Raw genomic sequence first — 15,322 nt, 5'->3', positions numbered from 1 at the left:
AAACATATGCCTTGAGTAAACATTTTAAAGTAAAAAATTCCCACTTCTTTCCTCTCACTGGAAATTCTTGGCGTTCCAGAACTGTCTAAGCCACAGTCCTTGTTATAGCATCTGTTAGGGAATCATTTTCAAATAGGCAGCAGTGAGCCCAGTTTGAAGGCAAAGGTATTTTAAAAAGATGAAAAACAAAAAAACAACAACGATATCCTGGATATAAAAAATTCCCTATAGTGTTCACAGCTTTTGTGCTTATTTTATTTAACAAACATTTTTATAGCATTTATTATATGCCAGGTACTATTCTAAGCAGTTTTCAAATATTGATTCATCTTCACAAAACTCTATGGCAGGTAGTTTATTAACTGCCTTTTTCAGATGAGGAAACTAAGGTTATGAAAGAATATGTAATGCACTCTGGAGTCTATGTTCTTCATCACCACACTTCCTCTATATTCAGTGTTGCAAGGCCTGCCGTGATAGATTTCAAAGAGTACATTGAGCTTTGAGGCTAATTTTTCCCATATGAGTTGGGGTGTCTTATAGGGTATCTTATTAAACTTCAGAGAAATTTTAATTTTATAGTTTTTTTTCTGAAAAATTATTCTTAATTGGTTATTTTAGCTTTGAGGATTTCAACTTTTCTGAATGTAAGAAACATTTCTTTAATATGAAAGGGGTTGTTTTATGCCTTGTCTACCCTCATTCCCTCAGATAATTTTAAAATTAAATAACAGAAAATGGTAGCCTTGACACATGCTCATAGCTGTCATCTACCTCTGGGCAAACCTGCAGGATATACTCAGGTTGTATGAAACAATCTCCTGAGGTCTGGGATCCTTAAGAAGTGCAGGAATTTGGGGGAGGAGAGTTGCTGGTACGGAGGGCCAATGTTTCCGGTGCCACTACCAGAGCCTGGGGAGGAGAAAGCAGATCCTGCACTTGCTGACTGAGGCTCTAGCTCTCAGTGCAGAGGTCCTAGCTGGCTGTGGGCGCTTCATGACTAGTCTTCTAGAGAAGAAATGCCAGTCTCATCTCTCACAGCTGGCCGGTCTAGCACTGCCCCAGGCTCCAGTAGCCTGAGCTACATTGCACTAAGGGACCCACTCAGTGTAGGAGCAGGCAAAGAAATCTCAATTACTTAAAGAAGAGAGCCCAAGCTGCCATGTATGGGGAAGGTGTAATAAAAGTAAAAGAGACTTCGAAAACCAAACAAAAACCAAGAAAGAATTTAGAATGCTATAGCCATGTTTTAGGAAATGATGAAAACAGTAAAACAACAATTTCCAAATTAAAATAGTTTACTAGTAGAAGGGAAAAAGGAGAATCCAACCACTGAAAAATGAAATAAATAATCCATAAGATCAAATGGGTGAACCGTTGCAAACACATATCAAAGAAATGAAGCAAAAGAAATAAAACTCATGAGTGAAAAGATGCAATAAGAAACAAGGAAGACAAATTCGAGAGTTCCAATAAACAAACAATGACCATTACTAACGGAGAAAAAAGAAAAATAGAAATGAAGTCATAAATACAAGTGTGTGCCCATATGTATACTTGCAGGTGTGCATGCATGTGTATGTACATGTGTGTGAATAAATCCCTGAACCAAGGAAACACTGAATTTTCATATTGAAAGGGCTCACCAAATCTCAGGAAGGATTAAAATTAAAAATGTTCTCAAGCAAACATACCTCCCCTGCATTTTTATCTATTTTAGATGGGTACACTAAAGGAGGAAGACTTTTTTTCTGCTTTGCAAAGAAAAAATACAGTTAGTTCCAGCACAAAGCACTTTTTTCATGAGGTAGGATTGCAACAATGAACAAGACAGATCCAGTCTTTTCCTCGGAGTCCAATGCCGGAAACCAATATGTTTTTTTTTTTTTTTTTGAGACGGAGTCTCGCTCTGTCACCCAGGCTGGAGTGCAGTGGCCAGATCTCAGCTCACTGCAAGCTCCGCCTCCGGGTTCACGCCATTCTCCTGCCTCAGCCTCCCGAGTAGCTGGGACTACAGGCGCCCGCCGCCACGCCCGGCTAAGTTTTTGTATTTTTAGTAGAGACGGGGTTTCACCGTGTTAGCCAGGATGGTCTCGATCTCCTGACCTCGTGATCCGCCCGTCTCGGCCTCCCAAAGTGCTGGGGTTACAGGCTTGAGCCACCGCTCCCGGCCACCAATAAGTTTTAAAATGCTGTGTTAGACACACAGTAATAGAAGGAACTCAGGCAGCTGTGGGTACATAGGTGAGGACCACCTAACTCAGGCTGGAGGAAGTACAGTCTGCACCAAGACCTGGCAGAGGAGTGTGGGTTAGCCAGGAAGAAAGAAGAAAGTAATCCAGGAGAGGCAAGGGACAGCATGTTTGAAGAAACCTTGGTGGCAAGATTCTGGGAAAGCAGTTGGGCAAAGAGAGACGAAGTAGGGAGTTAAGCTGGAGCCAGATCAATTATTGCATGCTTTCTCTCTTTTGGGCACCATACTAGGTACTTTCATCCTCATGCTGACCAGATGTTGTAGGTACAACCCCATTTTTCAGATGAGGAAATTGAGGCAAAGAGAGGTTAACTAACTTGTCCAAAGTCACCCAGTTACTTAAATGGTGGTGCCAGGCAGTCTGGCTCCAAAGCCCACACCTTAAGAATGCTGACGAAGGAAGGATTTTATTTTTTAGTACTGCTTGACCTTAGGAACCGTATCTAGTGGTTTCAGACATAAGAGGATAGTCTTGGCTAAGTCACCCTCATGCAGCCCTGATGCAGTAGCTGACACACATGCCCGTCTGTTGCATCTGTGGACTTATCTGAGTGCTCTTAAACCATGGGTAAATGATCCCCAGGCTGTCTTTAAGATAATTAGAAACAAATGGAAAATAGTTCTCCTATATTATCAACAGCATATCAGCAAAACTTGTGTCTTAAAATGTGCATTCAATTTCTAATATTAAAAAACATAGTTAAAGCCATATGTTGGATATTATCACGCATCTTTGTAAAATTAGTAGGGGACCCATTTGAATAACCATTTTGTTTAGATCAAACTTACTGGAGGTTTTTTGTTTTTTTTTTTTTATTTTAAGTCTTCCCCCTCCTTTGCCTCTGACCTCTCTGCAAATCTAATATGAGAAAAACTGTGTGTTTGTGTGTGTACGAATGTGTGAGCGTGCATACATGGGTGCTTGCAATGGGGATGAATTGTCATAAAACAGAGTCTTTGGTTTGGAAAACTGTTATTTAGAGAGGTGGAGAAAGGGTGGGAAAATCAGCAATTGTTCAAGGAGAACATAAGTTGCTGATAGTTAATATATGATGGAACCAAAAGGACTCTTCTTTTCCCTTTATTTTCAGTTTTTCTTTTCTTTCTTTTTTCAGAATACAACTGCAGTGTGGGTTGGGGGCAGTGCTGGTCTGCTTCATCTAATCTTCCGGTTATTCTTCTGAAAGCCTAATGACCATATCACGTAGCTCTTGAAGGAAGCCTTCCAAAAATGCCCAATCAATGCTTGGGAAACTTTAATCATTGTTGCTTTGCTAATTTCCCTTTTTAAAATCATCATAATTAAGTAAACTCTGGGTAGAATGGATTTCATGAGATGAGCAGTCCTCAAAAGATATGCCTTCAATATTTCCTTCTTGTTACAGAGAATGAGAATCATAACAAGAGTTACATTAGAACATTTGGGAATACAAAATGCCAAAACAACCATTTGTACTAACAGTGTCCCCTCTACGTGTTGTGCAGACAGGTATTCACAGGGGGTCTTATTGGGTACTGGGAAAAAATACATTCATATCATCAACCAGAATTTCAGAAGAGAAGAGTCCTGTGGATTCCTGAAAATTTAAAAAAAAAATTATATTTTCTAACAAATTACTTGAATTTCTGTAGAAGCCCATAAGCAAAGAAATAGACAGTTATTGTAAAAAAAAAAAAAAAAAGAAAAGAAAAGGATAAAAGCATATTTCTGATCACTAAAACTGAAAAAGCTTCATAAAACATAGAGTTTAGTCAAGGTAAGAAAAACAAAAATCAGGAATAAACATGAAATCAGTTGATTTAGTCTGCCTTAAGTAAAATTGAATAACAACAAAATCTCTTGATTGTAGGAGCTGAATCAGCAAATAGAAGAAAAATCCCCCAAAGAATCAACCCTATATTTACAACCCACTTGAGGTTTTTCACTCTGACAGACTAGTCACTAAGTATAGATGGTCCTCCCACTGTTGGTTTGTACAACTTTAAATTTGTCTCCTTCTTTGGTCTGGGCCCCAGGATATATTCTAGGTTCAGACTGTGTCACTTTGTGCTTTTTAATTGATGCTTCATCTATAACAAAGAGGCTAAAATTTTCCATGAGAAACTTTCCCACGCAAAAACCTTGTGGACAACTCACCTCATTGCTTAATAGAAGAAAAATAAAAAAGTTGTTGGGATGAAATGCCACTTCAGTTGGCAAATTTGTGTGGGGTATCTACTTTGTGTAAGATGTTCAGTTATGTGCATCAAGATAAATAAGTCATAGCACTTACCTTTAAGGCTGTGTACAGTCTATTGAGGAACTGAGATAGGCTAATAATCCAGTTCAAGACAAGCATAATTAGAAAAGGAACAGGGCTAAAAAGACAAAACACAAAGCCTTGTTTGTGCACAAAGGATGGAACAAGGGCGATTCCAGATGAGGGAGTCATGGAGGTAGCCTTTTCCTTAGACCCTGAGGGATAGTGTGTTAGTCCTTTTGTGCTGCTATAAAGGAATGCCTGAGACTGGATCATTCATAAAGAAAAGAGGTTTCTTTTGGCTCACAGTTCTGCAGGCTGTACAAGAAGCATGATGTTGGCATCTGCTTCAGGTGGCAATCTCAGGGAGCTTCCAACCATGGCAGATGGAGAAGGGGAAGCAGGTATGTCACATGGCAAGAGAGGGAGAAAGAGAGAGGGAGGGAGAAGGTCCCAGAATCTTTAAAACAAGCAGATCTCTCGTGAACTCATTATCATTCACTACTGCAGGGATGACACCAAGTCATTTGTGAGGGATCCACCCCCATGACCTTAACATCTGCCACTGGGCCTCACCTCCAACAATGGGGATCACATTTTATCATGAGGTTTGGGGAAAACAAAACATCCAAACCCTGCCAGATGGAGAGGATTTTGAGAGGCAGGAATGGAGACTGGAAGTTTCTGAGGGAGGAGAGCACAGGTAAAGCTTCCTCCTCCATGTGAAGGAGGAAGCTGTTGGGGTTGCACTGTCATGGGTGGGAGAGGCTGGCTGAGGAATAGTGGGTTGGGGCTGTTGGTTCAGAGCCTCTCATGCCAAGCAGAGGTAGTTTTAGTAGACAACTGAGAGCTGAGTTATAGAGAATGCAGGACTAGAAAAGACTATTCTCCTTGGTTTAAAGACAACAGCTCTGTCAAAGAAGCATAGTATGTAACAGCCAGAGTGTAATTTTAAAAAGAATGCCATACTTTGCTGGTCTTCCAAAGGTAAATTAAAGGAATCAGATTCGTAACAGCAACTATCTTTTTCCTACCCTTATTTCTCCTCTCCTCGATTTCCTCATTTTTAAGCTGTCAGCACTTCCTATCACCACCTCCCCTCCCCATCCCTCCACCCCATTTGGTGCAGATTTTATTCTCTCCTTCTTCACTCCCTCTTAGGCCTAGGTCTTTCATGCAGGCTGTGGAAATTTCTCTCCTGTGTCTCTTCCTTCTTCCCCCAGCCCCTCTGCCCTGTCAATCTCTGCTTATTTTGTGGAGGAAATTTAATCTAGTGGTAGTTCTCTTATGCTCTGTTATGCTTTCAAGTCCAGGGAGCATAAATGAGGATGGAGAAAATGACAAAGAAGAAGAAGGGATAGATTGAGAGCCCTTCAGTGGCAGAACAAAAAATAGGATTTAGCAGCAGATAACACGTGAAAAGGAGCAGGAGTCAAAGACAGCATCAGGATTTCAAGAGTGGGTGAATGATTGGCAGGTGGACAGAGAACACTGGGAGAGAGAGGGAATTCTGATTTCAGTCTCAGTGGTTGACATATTAATTCTGAAGTTGATATGAATGAATATTACACATCATAGACTTTTATGTGTCTGTTTTCTATTGCTTAGAATACCAGAAACTAGGTAATTTATAAAGAAATAATCTTTTTACAAAATTATGAAGGCTGAGAGTCCAAGGTTGAGGGGCCACATCTGGTGAGAGCCTTCTTGTTGCTGGGGATTTTCTACAGAGTCCCGAGGAGATGCAGGACATCACATGGTGAGAGAGCTGAGTGTGCTAATGTGCTAGCTCAGATCTTTCTTCCTCTTCTTATAAAGCCACCAGTTCCCCTCCCCTGATAACTTATTAATCTATTAATCCATGAATGAATTAATTCTTCATGAGGACAGAGCCTTCATGACCCAATCATCTCTTGTAACACACTCCCCATCAACACTGCCACATTGGGGATTACATTTTAACATGAGTTTTGAAGAGAACAAACATTCAAGTCATAGTAACTTCCAAGGGGAAAGAGTATTTTTTCTAAGTAATATTTTTCTATGTTCAGATAAAAATTTGAAAGATAAAGAGCATTTAGGATGGGCAAGATTTTAACAGGTGGCATGATGACTAAAGATACTGTGAAATGTCAGACTAAGGTATTTTGGCTACATGCAATGAGAAGTTACAGAAAAATTTTGAGCTAAGGCATGACTTACAGTTAGATTTTTTTTTTAGATGAAATTTTTAAAATACAGGTTGGGAGGAGAAGAGAGAGGAGTTTATGAGAAACACAAAAGGATTTTGTGTAGTAATAAAAATGTGACAGATTACAAAACTTAGTTCAGTAACAGCGGGAATGGAAAGAAAGAAAGAAAGAAATATGAAATATTTTTTAAAGGAGGCAGTGTGCCAGTTAAGAGTGTGGTTCAAGGCTGAGGAAGATTTGGTTCAAGTCCCTTCTCTGATACTTCATCACCTTGTGATTGGGGCAAATATAGTGATTTGGTATCTCTTTGAGCTTCAGTTTTCCTATCTGTGAAATGACTATTAATAGCATACCTATTGCATGGCACTGTTATAAGGATTAAAAACTATAAACTGCACAAAGTTCCTAGCACAATGTCATAAAACTAGTTAAGAATGCTTTTTATTACTAAAAGTACAATCTTCAATGACATAAATATCTGTGAAGAGTAGAAGAGTCAACAGGAGCAGGGACCTAACTGAATATGAATGAAAGGAAAGGGGTCACTGATGACAGGTTTTAAACTTCGGTTACTGGAAGTGAAGCTATAGAAGCAGGGAAGTCAGGAGGGGGTACCAAGAATGACAAAGAGGCTAGTTTTGCCATGTTAAATGAAGAAGGTGGCCCCACCCTCTGGGCCAGTGATGGCAATGGATGCTCCACCAGCCTCTAAACTGCCTTTGGAGACATTCTTCCCTTTCCTTGGAGGTTAACATATGTGTGTAGCCAAATAGCTCTATTGGACTGTTTCCTGCCTATAGAATCCCTGAAGTCACTCAGCCTCCCTTTATCTTGTTTTGTCTCTGTACCCTTCAGTCCAAGCTGGCACTGTTTATGCTGAGATGGTTGATTGGGTCTACAAGTCACATGCCTAGTGTCTCTAGCAAAGGGTGGTTCAGCCATACCCTTGGACTTTTCTCCAGAATATACCCTTTTAATATCAGTAGGCTAGTAGGCTGGACATTTTCCAGATCCTCAACTTCTAGTTCCTTTTCGCTTCTTCAATTTATGTCTCTCCTCTTGCATTATAGGAAAAGCAGCAAGGAGACACCACGCTGCACATTCAACACTTTGCTTAGAAATCTCTTCAATGAAATATGCAAGTTCATCACTTACAACTTACCTCTTCTAATCAACAGAACACAATTTGGTCAAGTTTTTTTTATCACTTTATGACAAGGATTACCTTTCCTCTAGTTTCCAGTAATGCATTCCTCATTTCCATCGGAGGCCTCACCAAGAAGCACCCGTAACATTCATATTACCAGTAACATTCTCCTTTAAGGCAAGATAGGCTTTTCCTATCATGTATCTCAAAGCCTTCCAGCTTCTACTCATTACCAGTTCCAAAGCCACTTTCACATTTTGTGGTCACAGCAATGCATCACTTCCTGATACCAAATCTGTATTAATTTGTTAGCACGGCTGTAACAAAGTATGATAAACTGGGTGGCTTAAGCAATAGAAATGTATTGCCTCCTACTTTGGGAGGCTACAAGTCTGAAATCAAGGTGTTGGCTGGGTTGGTTCCTTCTGAGGATTGTGAGGGAAGGATCTGTTCCGGGCCCCTCTCCTTGGCTTATAGACAGCTAGGTTCTCCCTGTGTTTCTTCACAGGGCATTTCCTCTATGTGTATACCTCTCTCTATGTCCAAATTTCCCTTTTTATAAGAACATCGTCAGTCATATTGGATTAGGGCCCACCCTAATGATCTCATTTTAACTTTATTACCTCTATAAAAGCCCTATCTCCAAATAAGGTCACATTCTGAAATACTGAGAGTTAGGACTTTAGTATTTTTTTTTTTTTTTGATGGACACAATTCAGCACATAATAGTGTTCAGGAGGATTTTACAATGAAATTGTTCACATGTGGGGTTTATAAATCAGCCCCATACTTTCAGATGATTACAGTTTTTGACATTTCTTGTCTGTTTTGATGGGAGCTTTCCAGTCCAGGAGAGAGCGAGCAAAGAGATAACATTATGCCTTTTGTTGATGATAGTAGCTTAACTTGGTGGTGGGGCCAATGAAATGGTAAAACTGATTCATTTTCCAGCCTCACCATATATGGGTCTTTTGGCTCCCAACAAAATGAGCTTCCTTTGATGAACTGCTTTTTCATTTTAGTCTTTTCTCTGCCAGAGTAGAAGCCTTTCCTGAAAGAAGCTCTTAATGACACACAGAATTTATATCTCTTAATAGAGTTTAATCACAAGACCGTCTAGTGATCTCCTTCAGATTCTTTCTCATGCAACCAGCAGTTTTTATGGCTATTTTAGAGTTTATGTTGGATACGACCTGATAGAAATCACAAAATATGCTTTGTATGATAGAAGAGCAGCTGAGTGCTGTATGATTTTTAAGAAAGCTGTAACCTACAGCAAATTGTTTTTGTGAAATTCCAATGTATTTGTACCCTGGTGATAATATTAGAATTATTAACTTATAAAACCTTTTCTTTTATCGTGTCAACATATTGTATACTCTATGGATACAAAATACTCAAGTTTTCTGTGCTACCAGTTTAGTTGTTTGTTTTTCCTTTTTTATGCCCTCCTTCTTGTCCCCTTTCATTTTATATTTTACTGTGATGTACTTCCTGTTCTGTGTAAAAATGGGGCACTTGATCAGAAATACTCAAATCTATGTGCATGCACACAGGAAAGAGCCTGCTTATTATCTATGAAATCTGGATCAGATGCTTCCTGATTGTCTGCAACATTTTGTCAGACTCTCTGTGAGTCCTGTCATCTGGCACAGATTCTTTCCCTCATGGAAGGCCTTCCCAAGCCTGTGTCTGGTTTGTCAGCTCCTATCTTCTGACTGACAGAGCCGGCTTACTCTGCGTCGATCGTCACCCCCTTCACCATGCCAAGGAAACAGATGGAATGAAAGAAATAGGAATCAATAAGATGAAAAAAGTTTAATTTCCTTGGTCTTCCCACAGTATGTCACCTTCGTTCCAAAGCCAGAGTTTTTAGAGGGAGGAAATATAGCTCCTTTAAAGAAAACTAGGGGTTTATAAGCCTCTTGGTTGCTTTGGAGTTTGCTTTGCCACAGCTTGACTGTTTTCTTCTTTTCCTTTTTATTTCTTTTATAATTACAATGTTTTTTCTGAGTATAATTTCCCCCCTCATTCACTTTGTTTTGACTGCATGTTAGTTATCAAGGATGAGAAATATGAAAGAGCCAAAAATCTATGTGTGACTATGTCTAGGTTGTGAAGCATCGTGGAAAGAACACAGACTTTGAAGTCAAACAGTTGATGGTTCAAATCATGGCTCCATTATTTACAGGCTCTGTGATCTTTGGCAATTTATTTAACCTCTTTGAGTCTCAGTTTTCTCATCTTTAGAAGTGTCAATTTTATTGTGCTATTGTTAAGTTTTGCAGGGAAGGGAATTGGAGCATCTTATATAAGCCTGATACTCTGCCAGTACCCTTTAATGGTAGCCATCATTACTATTTACCCGTGGACTTCTGAAACACAGAGACAGATGTACAAGGCAATGACCATTAATGGAAAACTATTAAAAAGGTAGTCAGAAGATTTGATACTTTTTCAATTGGAAAACTTAATATATTTTTTGGCACAAACTATGAGACTGAGAGTAAAGTTTTAGGCACATGCTAAAAGATGGTATAGCTTTTAATGGCCCATGGGATTTTATACTTGCAAACAGTTATTTAACATGTTATTCAAATTATAACCATATAAGCCTAATGCTTCCAGGGGGATGTAAGAAAAAAAACTAAGCACATATACACGAACACCAATTGATTGGCATTCTTGTCATTAAATTCTTTGTAAAGATGTAACTAGTTTTGTTAGAACATTTGGTTCACCAGTAATACCTGAAATGACAGATAGGACAAGGACGAGTTTGTATCAAAAATAAAAGGAAGGTGGACACTAGTTAAAGCGGTAGGGGCAGATCTTAATATGTAATACACAATTGCATTAGGGAAGAAGGTCTATAGTAAACTGAACTCAACTTTGATTTGTGTGAAGGTGACTGGGTGTTTTGACAGGAAAATGAGGGAATGGGGAGGAGTAGGAGAATGAGCAGCGGGCTCAGTAGAGTCAGGGAAGTGAGAAATTACAAAGGATCGGTAAGTATAACTAGACCAGCTATGTCTGTTAGCTGGAATTATCTAAGTTAACATTCTATTCTCCCATAGAGCCTGCGAAGCAGAGGCCCTATCCTTCTACATTTTAAAGGACTGGCTTTTAGGTCTTTGAGAGAGGCACTCTTGAGTAGTAGGAGATGAACATACATCTCAAACGGACAGAGGAAAGATTACAGTTTCAAGCCCTTTTGAGTAAATGCTCTAAGAAAGGCTGCTATAGTTGAGTATTGGCTGGAATAAGCAGTAAATTGTTTGTTCTTTGAAGGGGCCAGGCACTTTAAAGTTGGGGGGGGGGGGGGGCAGGGTCATCGAGGGATGTAGCCTTGAGCTCTTAGAAACCACATCAGTGTTTGCTTAAGTCTTTAATGTTGGGGCAGAAGGATGGATGAAATAATTTGTGTTGAGAGTCTGTAGTTTCTATAGGCCCAAGGTTAAGGCCTGAGCCTAGTTGAGAAGAGGATTCAGAGGAACTTGGCTGGAGTTTGGTCAAGGACAAAATCTTTGTCATTTCAAGGCAAGCAAAAATGTTTATTAACAAAAGCTGATGTAAATAAAAATATAATCATTTACTCATGCAGGGAATAATTTTAACTGCCAGTTATGTACCAGGCCTTGTTCTAGGCTCTGTGAAGTGTGATACTTGTCTTCACAAAGCTTATAGTCTAGAGGGTGAGAAAAATTAAACAAACCGCCAGGCGCGGTGGCTCACACCTGCAATTCCAGAACTTTGGGAGGCCGAGGTGGGTGGATCATGAGGTCGGGAGATCGAGACCTTCCTGGCTAACACGGTGAAACCCCTTCTCTACTAAAAATACAAAAAATTAGCCGGGCGTGAGTGGCAGACGCCTGTAGTCCCAGCTACTTAGGAAGCTGAGGCAGGAGAATGGCGGGAACCCGGGAGGCGGAGCTTGCAGTGAGCCAGATCGCGCCACTGCACTCCAGCCTGGGCAACAGGAAAAAAAAAAAAAAAAGAAAAATTAAACAAACAAACAAACAACAAAAAAAAAACCCGCACACCATAAATTATAAATACAATTTATTCTTTGCATTTGTGAAAATATTTTAACATATGCCAAAGAGAACCATGATCTATTCCTTTTTGTTTTTTGGGGGTTTTTTTTGCTTCTTATTTTGGCAGTAATTTTAAAAGCTGGTAATATTAAGAGGACTATCAATTTGAACACTCTCATAGTCTACTGATGGAAGCACACATTGGTTTCAGCATTTCTTGGCTAGTATTTTGGCAGAATATGGGAAGAGACTTTGACATATTCATACCATTTAGTTCCCATTTCCACTTCTAGAAATCTATCCTAAAGAAGCAGAGATAGATATAGTTGTATGTAAACACATTTATCCCAGTGTTAAAATAGTGAAGAACTAGAGTATAAATGCTTGATATAATGGATTATAAAGTAGGCAAAATATATGTGTATACATATATGTAATATATGTATATCTTATATACTTTACTTAATAATCAAAGATATATGAGTAAGAGTCGTGCATTGCTTAGTGAATGGGAAGCATTCTGAAAAATGCATCATTATGAGAATTTGTCATGTATGAACATCGCAGAGTGTACTTACACAACCCTAGGTGGTGTAGCCTACTACCCACCTAGGCTAGATGATGTAGCCCGTTGTTCCTAGGCTACAATCTTGTACAGCATGTGACTATGATGAATACTGTAGGCAAGTATAACACAATGGTAAGTATTTGTGTATCTAAACATAGAAAAGATACAGTAAAAATATTATAATCTTATGGGACCATCATCATATACACAGTCTGTCATTGACCAAAACATCTTATGTGGTGCATGACTATAAATATAGTTTGTGTATGTATGTGTATGGAATACACTTAACTGAAGAATCTTATTAGCCTATATTGAAGGGCCCTGTAAGAAACAGCTTTTTGAATCTCATGGTCAAATCTACCATAAGAGTGGTAGATATCCTTCATTGCATGTTTATAAAGACCGTCTGAAAAAAAAATAAGGAACATAATGAAAAGCTATGTTTTGTTGAGAAATTTGTTTGTTTGTCCCGCTTCCTCAATGGCCACTTAAGTAAATTGTGTAACTGAACAATCTTACTGCTTTGCATTAGTTACTAAAACTGTGACAGGCTGGTGGCAGGTATGAACGTTGTCATCATCTGCCTTTTGGTTTTTAAAAAATTAGTTTTATTTCTGTCTCCTTTTCTATCCTTGCTATTTTCTTTTAAATTCTCAACAGTTTTTATTTATTTTGCTATAACTGTATTTCATTGTAAACCACTTTAAATCCTTTCTGGAACAAAGTTGGGTATAAACAAATTATAGAGGATATCCCTGAAAAGAAATTTAACAAAATTTTATTATAGGTTTCTTTGTGTGTGTGTGTGTATGTGTGTGTGTGTGTATAGGATGTTAAAGTGCTTTTAATTATCTTTAAATTTTTCCAAGTTATTTCTATAAGAAACATGTGTTTTCAAATATTGTTTCATAAATGAAACTCACTGTTTGCTCAAAGTGCTTTGTAAACTGTAAAATGTAATAAAAATAAAAGAGATTTCTATTTTTGTGACTAAAATTATTAGTTATATGTTTAGTAGACTGCATGTAAAGTCACATGAATTTAGGCATCTGCTTAACTTACACTCAGGCTTTGACTTGGCATGTACATATTTTGAAGGAAGAGTGTAATTCTAATACTATTATCATTAAACAACTACTTTGTGTTCCTCAGATATACAATATTGCATGGAATTAAAAGTAGAAGCAGCTGGGCGCGGTGGCTTATGCCTGTAATCCCAGCACTTTGGGAAGCCGAGGCAGGTGGATCATGAGGTCAGGAGATCAAGACCATCCTGGTTAATGTGGTGAAACCCCATCTCTACTAAAAAAAAAAAAAAAAAAAAAAAAAATTAGCTAGGCATGGTGGCGTGTGCCTGTAATCCCAGCTACTTGGGAGGCTGAGGCAAGAGAATCGCTTGAACCAGGGCTTCGGAGGTTACAGTGAGCTGAGATCGCGCCACTGCGCTCCAGCCTAGTGACAGGGCGAGACTCTGTCTTTAAAAAAAAAAAGAAAGAAGTAGAAGCAAACTAGATGTGGTAAAATACATTCTACATACATTTAAACTTCATCTGGGTGAACTCTGATAGCTAGAAAGTCAGTCTGATAAACTGACAGGATTTTTTTTCTTTCTTTCTCATTTTATTTTTTTTTTAAATGTTGTTTCTCTAGTTGGATACTTTAAGGATTTCAGAGTGCTTAAGAGATGTATCAGAATATTACCTGTCCTTTGTGATGTCCTTAGCATCACAAGTTTTTCCTGCTGAGACCACTAAAGGCAGCCACCCTGTGTACGTAAACAGGCTTACCTGTCTCAATCCCTTGTCAAACTGCCATCTCAAAGTTTCCTTTTCTCTCAAAAGCCTCTGCCTCGCTCCAACATTCTGCTCTTTGAGTCTTTCTTTTGATGCCCTTTGGTCTCCACATTGTATCTTGTGGCTACACCATGAATAGCTATTCTTTGAAGCTCTTCCTTAGCTGCTGATGGCTCAGCTGTGCACAATTTAGGGTTGTGCAGGATATTAAAGGGTGGGCAGCATCTTTAGAGTGATTCATGGACCTCGTCATAAGTAACAGTAAGTGTGTGAGGAGGGAGTTGGGAGTCGAGTACCACAGGAATCTTCACTGGGTGGCAGGTGTTAAGAGGCCTGAGGAGGTGGATGAGGATTTTTATTATTATCTTACTAGGCTTTATGTTGGGTGGTTGTGCTTCCATAGAAATGTTCACAATGCTCTTATTGCTTGAATCAAGGTTAAATAGACAAATACATAGTAATGTCCCTGGCCTCTTAGTTAAAGCTCTCCTTAGGTCCTTTCTAACAACCAGCCACATAGAACAATATGATTTCCCTGGGTTTATAATGGTCAATAGCTATTGAATTCATGTAAGAATTTCAATGGAGATATGCTCTGCCAAATATTTACAGTATATGCTGAAAAGAAGGATTTACATGTTTCTTTTGATCTTCAAATGTGTGTGTGTGTGTGTGTGTGTATATACATATATTCTTTTTTATTTATTTTTTATTTTTTAGGGGGCTTTCTGGCAAAAATTGGAAAGCCTGCTAAACAAATTTTAGAAGAGCTGTAACACTATATATATATATATACACACACACACACACAGACATATATATAAAATATATATGGTAAAAATTAAAATAACATACATAGTCTCTACTAAAATAGAATAATAGAAAACTAACAATAAAAAACCCAGAAGACTTGACTTGTATATAAAAAAGAAGAAAAAAGTTAAAAAGATATCATCAGACTTTGCAAGATGTCGATACTAATTTGTCGAAAAATTAGAGGATGTGAAAGGAGCTCAAACTAACAATTAAAATGGAGAATAATTGGCAAAATTGAAGTTTTTCTATTAAAAAACAAAACAGTTTAAAGA

General features: G+C 38.6%; 1 non-coding gene across 1 annotated transcript; it reads right to left on the bottom strand.

The window, feature by feature from the left end:
* Positions 1-14,953: 14,953 nt before the first annotated feature.
* Positions 14,954-15,015, bottom strand: LOC112636791. Its single transcript, XR_003122266.1, has one exon. It is a non-coding gene; the product is annotated as a U7 small nuclear RNA (small nuclear RNA).
* Between the last annotated feature and the right edge of the window lie 307 nt (positions 15,016-15,322).

The sequence above is a fragment of the Theropithecus gelada genome, chromosome 12 (genome assembly GCF_003255815.1).
Source record: "Theropithecus gelada isolate Dixy chromosome 12, Tgel_1.0, whole genome shotgun sequence".
Classification (NCBI taxonomy): Eukaryota; Metazoa; Chordata; class Mammalia; order Primates; family Cercopithecidae; genus Theropithecus; species Theropithecus gelada.
Note: the sequence above shows the minus strand (reverse complement) of the source record. Positions and strands in the feature narration are given on the sequence as shown.